Source organism: Anser anser, assembly GCF_964211835.1.
Source record: "Anser anser genome assembly, chromosome: 9".
Taxonomy (NCBI): Eukaryota; Metazoa; Chordata; class Aves; order Anseriformes; family Anatidae; genus Anser; species Anser anser.
Genome location: NC_139729.1, coordinates 26657658 through 26669464, shown reverse-complemented (window position 1 = coordinate 26669464; position 11807 = coordinate 26657658). Strand labels below are relative to the sequence as shown.

General features: G+C 41.0%; 1 long non-coding RNA gene across 1 annotated transcript; it reads left to right on the top strand.

Moving 5' to 3' along the window:
- The first annotated feature begins 192 nt into the window (after nt 1-192).
- LOC310903907 lies at nt 193-11807 on the top strand. The gene is made up of 4 exons (XR_014587918.1): nt 193-4435; nt 6909-7088; nt 7412-7482; nt 10799-11807. It is a non-coding gene; the product is annotated as an uncharacterized lncRNA (long non-coding RNA).

The window sequence follows — 11807 nt, the reverse complement described above, 5'->3', positions numbered from 1 at the left end:
TGCGGAGCGCGCGCTCGCCGGCCAATGGGAGGAGGGGGAGGAGGAGGGGAGGGGGAGCGGCGCCGCCGCCGCGCGGGGCCGTGACGCGAGCGGTGACGGGGAGCGGGGGGAGGGGGCGCCGTGAGGTGCTGAGGGCCCGGCCCGACGCCATCTTGGGTGGCGGCTGCGGCGGGGCGGGCGGTACCAGGCAGTGCCATACGCGGCCCTACCGGGCCGTACCGGGCCGTACCAGGCTGTACCGGGCCGTATCGAGCAGTACCGGGCCGTGCTGTGCCGGGCCATGCCGCCCCGCCGTCCCCGGCCGCTGCCCCCACCGAAAGCCCCCTGCCGGCTCTGCGCCCGCCGCCCCCAGCGGGTGCTCCCTGAGGGGAGCGCGGCCCCGCGCTCCGCGCCGCTGCTCGAGCGCCAGTTAAAAACAAGAAAAACACAGTCCAAAAAAAAAAAAACCCACGGTTTTGATCAAAAGCTTTCACTCGGGGCCTGGCGGTGCGGGGCGGCCTCTGGAGACGCGGGTAAGCGTCTCCAGAAGAGCCAACAACCTCCACACGCAGCGGGGCTTTGCAATGTTCTCACCTACACCACACAGCAGCTGTGCTCCAACTCCCCAGCAAAATTTAGGGGGAATATTTCTGATGGGGATGAGCAGCATTGAGAGCAAAATTATTTTTCCGTAAGATCATATTTCACAGCACTTCCTAGCCTCGTGACATGATAAAGAGAGGCTAAATTGGCTTATTTATGTCCAATATAGGTAGCTGTCAGTTTTTGGATGGCTACCTCAGAATTTTTTACAGGCCCACGTCTTACCATCTGATGATGACAGTCAGGTTTTGTGGCAGTGGATTTTGGCCAGTAGTAAGTGCTGTAACTCACTGTCAGGTGATGTAGGTGGACACTCTTTTCATACTAATTATGAGCTATCAGGACATAGGTTTCTGAGGTTTGAGTATAGTCATCAGCGTTACATGTTTGTTAACTCCCTGCTTCCTTCCAGGATGCTTTGTAACACAAAATGTTACTTAGGTGTTACTCAAACTGCCGTGAGTTGCAAAAAGCCATTCCTGAATTTGTATTGAACATATTAGCAAAGGGAATGATACCAGGAAAATTCCGTAGAGGTGCGTTGTTTGTACACAGCCTGAGACATTTTGTTTACACCAAATAATGTGCTTCTCAGACTATGTCCCTGTCTTCATTTTGGTAAATCCTAATATATATATATATATTTATCAGGAACTCAGAGCTGATAAACTATGGCCTCTTGACAGTGGCTCTTCCAGAAAGAAGAATCTCCCAGTTCCACAGCTTTTCTGTGACACAGCTGATTAGACTACAGAAAACATCTAAAAGGTAGAAATCAATGATGTTCAGGGAAAAAAAAGTATATAAAAAAAGTATTTTCTTCACAAAACATCTAGTTTTTTTCTTCTCAAGACTCACTTGGTAATGCGTGTGACATCTGAACTCAATTTTAATTTTGGAGTAAAATATGCTCAGAGCAAGACCTGTTACCTCCAGTCTCCCAGAACATTAGAAAAAAAGCTGCTAGCCAAACTGTTTAAGCTAACCTGGTTCATTTTGTTTCAAAGGAGATGAAGAGTACTGAAACGAATTGATTCACTTGTAGACCAGAGGAGATAGTAAATTCTTTTCTCCTAACATAATTTAATTCTATACATAAGTAGAAATGCTCTCTGGAATTTGTAGTCCCGATCATACCTGCATGTAGTTTGTACTCCTAGTGACGAGAAAAGTAAGTCAGGAGTTGTGGGGACTCTTCTCTGTTAAGCCCTCTATGTTGATAAACCTCGTGTCATCAATGGCCTTTACAGTTGTTGAGAAAAGTCAAAGCTATGATAGGAGATGTAGTCTCTGAAGTGTGTAAACTAAGTCACTCAGAGGTAAGAATATCAGAGAAGAGAACTTGATACACGTTTTATGTTCAAGAAGACACAAAGATGGTAACTACTCGGACTATGGGCTACCAGGGAGTGTTTTATCTCTGGGAGATTTTTCAGTGGATGAGGCTCCACTCACAGGCAGAGAGAGTTCCAATCAAGACTGAAAGTGACACGAGTCCGAGTCACCACAGCCACATAAATATAGTAACAATGTCACAGCAATATGGGTAGGGTAAATTAGGCTTAATTAGACCTGATGTCATTCTATATAGGCATAACTAGTTGTCTCCCAATATGTAAACCATCTTGTTCAAAGCTGGCTTTGGTACAGCAACCCCTACGTGTTGCAGTCTGGATAGACAAGAAAGACATTTTCTTGACATGGCTATTTGCATTTTTAAAAGTGATGCTGTTTATCCATTTGATAATGATTCAGGAGACTACTTAGAGAAAAAAAAAAAAAGGAAAAAAAAAGGAAAAAAACCCATCTACTTAGCTAGTTCTCATTCATTTTTTTGATAGCACAGCTGGCTTAAGAAAACAGGATGTTTTAATGGTATAACCATGCCAATACCATACCTCATTGTTTCCAAATTAATGTATTTCAAATTGATGCTGTCATTTCAGAAGGAAGTCTTTACTAAAGAAACAAGAAAAATATTAACATAGTTAAAAAGTAGAAATGTGTGAAGTCTGGGAAACAAGAAATTCCATCAGCCTGTTCAATTTTATAACAATTGAACAGAACTGACAGAGTGTCTCATTAGTTTTAGGTTCTGCATTTACTGTTTTAAGGAAATGATTAACAGGTAAAATATATTGCGTTACCGAATCAGAAATCTCTTATATTTGCTATGGCTTTTGTTACACCGAGTAATCCTGTATTTACATCTGAATGGCTTGAATTAGCTGAAGTGAAACTCCCTAGATTAAATTTTCAGGCATATCTTAAAACAGCCGCCTCCTTTTGTGATGAAAGATTGTGTCGTATGTTTCACAGGGACATGCAAAATCCTGCATCTTCTTCATTCTCTGTCATCTTTGGAATTGCCCTTTCTGAGCATACCTATTGTAGTCACATCGTTGGTGTGATGGAAATAGTATTACACTGGTAACCATGCCCTAATACTTTTTGCCAAACCACAGCTTTTTTACATAATAAGAGTATCTTGAAAGGAATACCTAAAGATAAAAAAAGGTTTAACTAATAAATATTACAAATAATGTGAAAATTCAGGGTAGAACACTGTGAATCTCTTATTCTGACTGGCTGATCTGTTTGTGCAGCTAAAATTCAGCTCCTCCCGAGGAAATTATGCACAGATAGATGGAAATACAAGACTTTTAAAAAGTGTAATAGCTTTAGAGCTTTGTCTGAAAGTATCACTTAAAATATTGAAAAGTTACTGTTAGAGAACAGCATGAAGTCATCGGTCTCAAAATTAAAACAAGGACACACCTATCAATAATATGCTGGTTAGTTCTAACATCACTTCTTTTGAGAAACAATTTTAGTGTCCCCGAGAAAGATTTCTGCAGAGTGATTTTTAAATTTTTGTGGTCCAAAAAAGTTTTCTTTGAGAATCAGTATCTTAAGGCAAAGGAAATTCCTGACCATGCCTTAAGATCACAAGCAGTCAGGCTGTGAAGGTGGGGAATATACAGTGTCTAAGTAGTTTGTGGAAGGGAAAGAAAAAATTTTTTGCCCCATCGCTGCTCCTGTCATAGTTACCCTTTCCTTGTCTTCATTAACCCAAACATATTGAGTTATTGCTCATCCCACCTCTGCCACCTCCCTCTGTCACCACGCTTAGCAATAGCTGATGATGTAGCATGAGGTTTGGAAAAGATGGAAGTGGAAAGCCAGCACATTCTCTAGCGACCAAAACTGACTCAATGCCCTAACTAGTAACAATGACCTTTTAGTGAAGTCATCTCTCTCTTAACCTTCCCCCGTGTTCTTGGAAAAAGATTGACAGAGACAAGGACTGAGCAATAGTCATGTCCTTTCATGAGTAACCATTTGAAAATAACTGAGAACCACCAAGCTGGTGTTCCTTGTAGGATCTTCCTTCAGATTGACACCTGTCATAAAATCCCATTGCTGCATCACCAGATCTAACATACCCTTCTGGCATGAGGCATTTTCTTACTGTGCATCCTCGCATGTAATGTAAGAACAGGCTCTGCTCTTATGAAATTATGTTCGTTTGGAGGAAGACTGTCCTTCATCAGTCTTTGATCTGCACTTCTGATCTGGTATCATCTGAAGAATAATTCACGGTCTGACTTAAGTGAAGACATAATCGGAGATTAATCAAGTGCATTTTGTTTAACTGTAGTCTAATTAATCTGTTTAGCTCTCAGAGGAACAATTACCAAGTTATTTTGTATTGGTTTGATTTTACCTCAGATGTGCAGTGCAAATCTCCCAGCACATGGAGGAATAGTTCTGAAGACGAGTTCCCATCTGAATTCTTGATCTTGTGGCATTGGTCTGTCTGTTAACAAAACAGAACAACAACAAAACACAGGTATTTTCATTCTAAATTAGTTTCTCTACAAGGATATGGTTTGGTTTAATGTAGATGCCTACAACATAATAAATTATGCACATAATGCAAATTCTCTTGGCATGCTGATGTTAAAACATCACATGATATTACAACCCAAAGCTGTATATCTTTTTCATGTTTTTGCGTATTCCTCAGATTGGAAAATAATACTAATGCAAATATAAAGTTGTGAATTAGGTTTTCCTCCTCTTCCAGTCCTTCAAGCATTAACAGGAAAGATGCTGAGAGGAGCTGGCTTAACCTCTTATTAATGAGTGGCTCCTGGCACCTGAACATAAAGTTAGGGTAGCTTGAGGTAGTTGCAATTTGTGCAGGATTTGAGCTCTCTGGGACTGTATAGGTGGTAGAAAGGAGATTCCACTTGACGAGGAAGAATTTTTCTCCAACAGGAATTTCTTGTAAGCAATTTGGTCACTTTTCAGAGCTCCTGACACAGAGGGTTTGCTGCTTGCGTGTGGTATGAAAATTCTGCCTTGCCAAGCACCTACAACACGGAGAGGCCATGCTGGTTTATAGCAGCGATCCCTTGGACCCTCGGGGGAAGGCAGAATATGTGGGTTGGAGATGGCTTTTAGCCACAGCTGTCCCTTACCCTGGTTGTCACTTCCGTGCTGTGCCTCCTACGGGGTATAAAGCAGAATTGGTTCTTCAGCGTTCCAGGTCATGCTGCGAGCCTCCCCTGCTCTCAGATGTTCACGTACTTAGGTAACTTTGCTGAGCCAGGCCCTGCTTCGGGTCTCCCAAGGAATGGTGTTTTATTTGCTGGGTGGCACAGCGGGCAGCTGGGCCCTCCTGCACGTTCCCACTTCCAACATCCTTTCCTTGGGGCTGGGACCATGAGCAAGTGCAAGCTTCCCAGCATCATCTGGGAGCTCCATTTCACAGGAAATACAAGGAGGAGTACTCACTATTTTGAAGCCGCTTTATTCTCAGTCTGGCATAGTAATCATACTTTAGAAAGCTAGTCTCCCTCTATTTTTTATTTTTATTTTTTAATTCTTCCTTTCTTCAGCTAATAAACTTTGTTATACAGGTTACTGAGCTTCATATACGCATACATAGATGCATCAGAAATAGTTTACACTTACAAACTTGTAACGTTTATAATTTTGAACTTTGCACTTGATTATACAATTAGAAAATGTGTGATTATCAAGTTATTATATTGAAAATCTCTTTCGAGTAATAATAGTGATTGATCTGAAATCATTTACTAATGTATTTTGCCCTAAACATTCAATAAAGTAACATGAATTACTGAAAATGGCATCTCATAGCCAGCAAACTGTCTCCCTAGGATGAGAAACAAAGTATTATGTGAAGCTGAGAAGATTTGTTTCACAAATAAAAATGTTTATTAATCCTGGGGTTTATCTGCCTTTCCAGACTCAAAATGGAATAGCTAGTATTAACAAAAAAGTAGATCACTGGACTGCTGGTGGGATATTTTATGACAATCTTTCATCTGGTATGCAAACGCAGCTAGTTGTTTTCATTTTACACACATCATTCCCAAGCCCGGAATCCAACCGCACTTGCTGGACGTTGGAACAGCCATATCACATAATACCTAAACTTAGCCTGGGATCAGCTGTGCATATTGCACCAGATGAAAAAGGCTTAAAAAAGCTGTCACGCAGAAACAGTAAATACACAGAACTGAGCATCATAGAACAGGGACTTTGTTATAAAAGGGACATTTTTACAAAAAGCGACTGCCTAAGATTGAACAGGACCAATTCAAGTAAGGCACCGTGGATTTCTCGGGCTCCATGAAGCAGCTCAAGTTCTTTTGCTGCTTTTTTTCTTTTTCACCTTTCCCCAAAGTAGCTCTGTAGCTCCTTAGCATCCAAAGCCTTTTCTAGAAAGAACTTGAGGTGCTGACAGACATTTTCTGCTGAATGAGAGGGCAGCTGGAGGCGTAACTATCCCAGAAGCAAGTCAGCACGGAGCCCTTAGCATCAGCTCATGCAAACCCTGCACCACGCAGCAATAGGCTGTGAGCAGCACTGCTGTGCCTGCATTTCAGACCTCCCCGCTGAAGGAACAGCAACCACAGGCTGATTTCAGGGGAACTAATCCAAAGTCACACTTTTGCAAAAGACAACACAACTTTTATGGTTAAATCTAGGAAAAAAGAGATGATTTCTACTCTCTGAATGTGACTTTTGCATTTAGTCTTTTATGTCATTGTGTTAGAATCATGCCGTTAAGCAGAAGCTGTGTCTAGGATCTCCCCTTTTAGTAGTGTTTGATTTTATTTGAGCCTCTATGTTCACCTCTGCTGTTTTCTTATTTTACCCATTTGAACTGTTTGAGCCAGACTGCAATTTTTTCTCTCTTAGAAAGCATTCACACAAACATGAAGTTCTTTTCCGGATTGCTTTGTTAGCTGATTCTTTATTTGTTGCTCAAATTTGCTTTGTTCCAGTCGTAAGCCATTTTGCAGTGAAAGGCCGTACATCGAGTATCTGCAGCATCTACAACAAATCCACGAGAGTTCCTGCTGTCGCTGCTGACTCTGCTATCCTTGCTTTACTCTTGCTATTGTCTAGAGGCATGCGAAAACAGCAGTGTGACGGACTATGCACTGAAGACACATCTGGTGTGGGTGCGTGTTATCCCTTTTGAGCTGCTGTCTTCTTGGATAGATTAAACTTAAAATTAAATACAGCATTCTGCCCTGCTTCTCTTCTCACTTAAAAAAAGAATTGATATGCAATCATTTCAGCTTATTTCTCTACTTACTTTTCAAATTGTTACCCTAACAATTAACAGTTTTAAGTTGCTTTTTGATGGAAGTTGGCTTAAGTGCTTTGCATGACAGTAGGAAAAGCTGTGGACCACAAACTCTTGACTACACATACTACATAGTACAGTAGTCTAATGTTTTGAAATTTAAATACCACTGACAAGTGTCTTTGTTCCTTACAGGCCTAGAAAGATATCACAGTGCTGCTCTGTGGCCAGGGCTGGGAGATAAATGACTTACCCTGCTTTGAAAGGTAATATCGCCTGTATAACCAATGGCAGGTGCAACTCTAGGGCATGAACAGAAAGAACTTTTAGGTAGTTTTCTGCAAGCAGTTGCAGCTCTCATATCTTTGGGCTAAATTCATTCTCATGCAGGGGTCACTCTCCTGCACAGTGGGACACTTCTGTTGTATTCAAAAGCTGCAGAGTTCCCACACATGTGTCTCCTTTATTTTTCGGTGTCCATTTTACAACCAGGATTTAGAATTATTTCTTATATTGTATTTTAGCTTTGCTGTATTTTGAAAAAAAAAATTATTTACATGTATAAAAACTACCCTTTAGTTGGAGTGGTACTTGGAAACCTACTTTCTAGCAGCACAATTACTCAGAGTAATGAACTGCATAGAACCGAAAAAGAAAATCAGCCTAAAATATTCTAATATGTCCAAAATTCAGTAGGATTCAACACCTTTCCACTTATAACACTTTAATCATGTTGTACAATACACTAAAATCACTAAGAGATGTTCTTGAACTTGGTTTCAGTAATGGCCCATATCAGATTTTCATGAAACCAGAAGCTTGTTGATATCACTGTGCCAAATTAGTTTTAGTGGTCTCACTCATTTGGCACTGTCCTTCACCAGGCTTTCTTTTCTGTGCTTACTTTGGACCCAAGCATTATAGATGCCTTGAGGATGTCCTCCTACATGGCCTGTTTGAATTCGAACCGTGTTAATGAGCACTTTTTTCTAGTTAAAGAGCTCTAGATATTTTCCTTTTTCATTTTTTTTTGGAAGCTACTGCATGAATAGTTATAAGATAATGCACAATATTATTTTCCCTCCAAAAGAGAGCCTGCAAAACAGATCCCCAGATGGTACAAATTAAAGGTAGTTCCTCTGGCTTCAGTGCTAGTTTGCTGATTCACATCAGCAGAACATCTGCTCTTGCGATTAGAAAATAAACTTAGGGCTCCCACATGACTGCAAACGCTAAGCAGCAGGCAGTCGTGTTAAAATTTATGTTCAGAGTTTCAGAGCTATCTCTGAAATAGTACACGAACCTATGTCTGATCTTAGTTATTCTGACTTAATTTAACTTTAATATAACCTTTTATTTGGGGATTGCTTTTGATTTACCTTGGTGATTTTTTTCTACAGTTCTGCTTATATACATTCAGCTCTTAATGCATTAGATCAGATCATTTGGAGACAAACTTACAGATTATGAATTGACCCTTGCTAAAGAAGTTTCTTGGTGCTGGAGCTGGAGTTGATCACAAAATTCATCAGCTGCAGACAGCCAAAAAAGAACAGGAATCAAGCATGAATGAGCAGATTGCAGGGCTGCATTTCCTGTCTTTGTCTTAGCAGCTCTACCATTCAAACAGAACAATTTCCTAATAAGTGCAAAGCAAGAAAATTTCATTTGGAATAAAAAGTGAGGAAACAGTTGCCTAAAGGAGGTGTTTCAGTGTCCCTAATACCTGCTCACGGGACTGGGAACGTCAGTATTCTGAATTCTGTTCCCCTTGAAGGCTGGCTGTCTGCAGCAAGGGTAGGTCACATATCCTTAGTTTCTCAGCCTTTCAGACGGAAGAGTGATACTTGGATCTGTATTTTAAAAAATAATATATACAATATGGTTAGCTAATTAAATACCAGTATGAAGTATTAGGTAATATGAGTTTCACGTTGTACATGAAGCACTCGGGCACTGGAACAGGCTCCCCAGGGCAGTGGTCCCAGCACTAAGCCTGCTGGAGTTCGGGAAGCATTTGGATAATGCCCTCAGACACAGGGTTTGGTTTTTGGCCAGTCTGCATGGAGCCAGGAGTTGGAGTCAACGATCTTCGTGGGTCCCTTCCAACTCGGGGTATTCTATGATTCTGTGACTAAAAGGATCACAGAGACAGAGATGCTTATGGGAGCATCTAAATTGTAAGCTGTCTTACTTCTGGCTGTTAACAGTGCCAGCAAGCAGAATTTAGCATATAAAATGGCATTGGATCCAAGATGCCTCTTTTATGCAGCAAAAATGTAAATGTCCAGATGCAGATTGCTATTTTCAATGCTGTGTTTCAGGCTAATTTTGCAAGGAAACTAGAAAATATAACTGACTTAGGAATTTCGGAAGGCTGAAGGATTGACGTTGAGTAGAGATGCGAAAATACACTAACTATGCATCTCTCTTTGTTAAACTCTAATGAAGAAAATGAGTACTTCTGAGCAGCAGCACTAATGAGGCCCATTCTCATAAGGACTTGAGACTGATCTCTCCTTGATTTTCTGATGTCTGATAAGGGGTAATATTTCTGTTTCAGCTTTTCTTTTGGAGGGGGGATAATGGCCACATAATTTTCCCGAAATATGTAGAGTTTTAGTACCTTTAAGAACTCTACACCTGTCAGATCACCTAGATCAACTCTTTTCTTTTAGTGTTCATTACTTCTTTTTATATTAAAATTTCCTTTTAGGTACGAACTGTAATTCAAGGCTCTGATAAATCACTACCACCTTCACGCGAAAATTCATTTTAAGGTTAATGGCAATTCCGATTTAGCAGCACATCATTATAATCTAATAAGCTGGGGAGTAACTATTGTCCTTTCTCCACCATGATATTCCGAGTCTGTGAGACAGGGTGGAATATTGTTGAGTTCCTGCAGGAGAATAATGCTGCTGGCACAGCGAAGGAAGCAGAGGAAGTGAAACGGCTGAGGAGTGACAAGGGCCTGGGAGAATGGCGGTCTGGCAGTCCCAGATGCTGTAGTGGCCAACAGAATATTTTTTTTTCAGTATTTTAGTAGACTATGAGTAATACTTGCCCACAACCTAGGAAATAGAAAACTGAAGTAAAGCTGGTTGCACTCCCATCTGTTGCAGAGAAGACTTTGAGGCAGACTTACCTGCCTGAGGATTTGAGTACATAGCTGCCGGTGTACGTTTTACTCTAATGGTAAAAATTGATTTAAAACAAAAACAAAAACAAAAACAAAAAAAAGGAGAGAGGGAAAGAAGAAGGGAAAAGGAAAACCTCACAGTAGCCAGTTAGGAAGAGAAGCAAGGGTGTCCGCAGACAAGTTACCTCCTGTGGGCTCCTCTACAGTGCAGCGCGTGTTCCCCCGTAATACCTTTCCTGTAGAAATGAGAGAGTTTTCATGCAGATCCACTCAACCCCCTATTGATTGTTCCTGCCTTTGATGCTCTTGGTGCAGACAGGAGCACACTTTAATCGGGAGCATGTGTTGCACACTAATGGGTTGTTAAGCTTTGGCATCTATATTACTGGGTAATGCATATCGAATATTAAATGACTATTGTCTATTTCTCCCCCCCTTAGCGTAAACCAAAGACTACAACTGAGAAATGGAAAAAGGATGGGGAGACTAGGAGATTCCCACCCTGGTGACATTGCCTCCCCTGGAACCCACCCCAACAGCCATTCGGGGCTTGTAGGTGCACAGCCGTGAGAGTGATGGGACAAGGTTTCTTTCTGGGGAGGTAAGTTTGGTACAGTCGGAGGGGGGAGTAGGTTGGGATGAGTGCTCTTGAAGTTACTAACATGAAGTAGTACCACATACCGACAGCTTAGTAGTCAAATAGTAAGTGGAGTTTCTTCCAGAGTTATCTTCAATTCTCTGTAACTTTGAAAGATGTTTCAAATAAATGTCAGGCTTGTTGTTTTGTTAGCCTTAGCTCATTATTCATCGTAAGCTATCCTTGATTTGAAAATCACTCTTTCTTCTATGGAACAGATTGCAGGAGGGATTCCCATGAGATATAAACACTGTTTTTAATCCTCTCAGCATTTATATGCTGTAAATAAATCAGAATCCTGTGAAGCAAGTATGAAAAACTTAATACAATTTGCTGTATATGTGAATTATATTGCTAACATATTTAATGGACTTTTAATTACAGAAAAATATACAATATCTTTGTGCCCGCTGGGTTAGTGAGGTTGATAATAACAAGCCCCCCCAAAGCAAATGAAAAAGCATATAGAAGAAGGTCCTGTGTTACTGCTGCAAATCATCACGTTCAGAGGGTCTCCCTTGTCTCCAAGGGTGTTCTTTTGGCAGCTGGGTGCTAGTCTTCCCTCGCTGGTTATAGCTTTCCCTAGCTGGTGGTACTGTGGGTTGGGAATACTGCGAAAGGAGGAGATGATCCAAAAAACTAAAAAGTTAAGGTCAGAGGCTATACTGCTGCGGTACCTTTTTCACATTAAGGTATTCTTTCAGTGTGTGATACTGTTTGTATTTATTGGCTAAACAAGTTTATGAGAAAAGCTACAAATACTGATTTAACTATAGCTCATCTCAAAAATGTTTGCCTTTTTTTTTAAATGA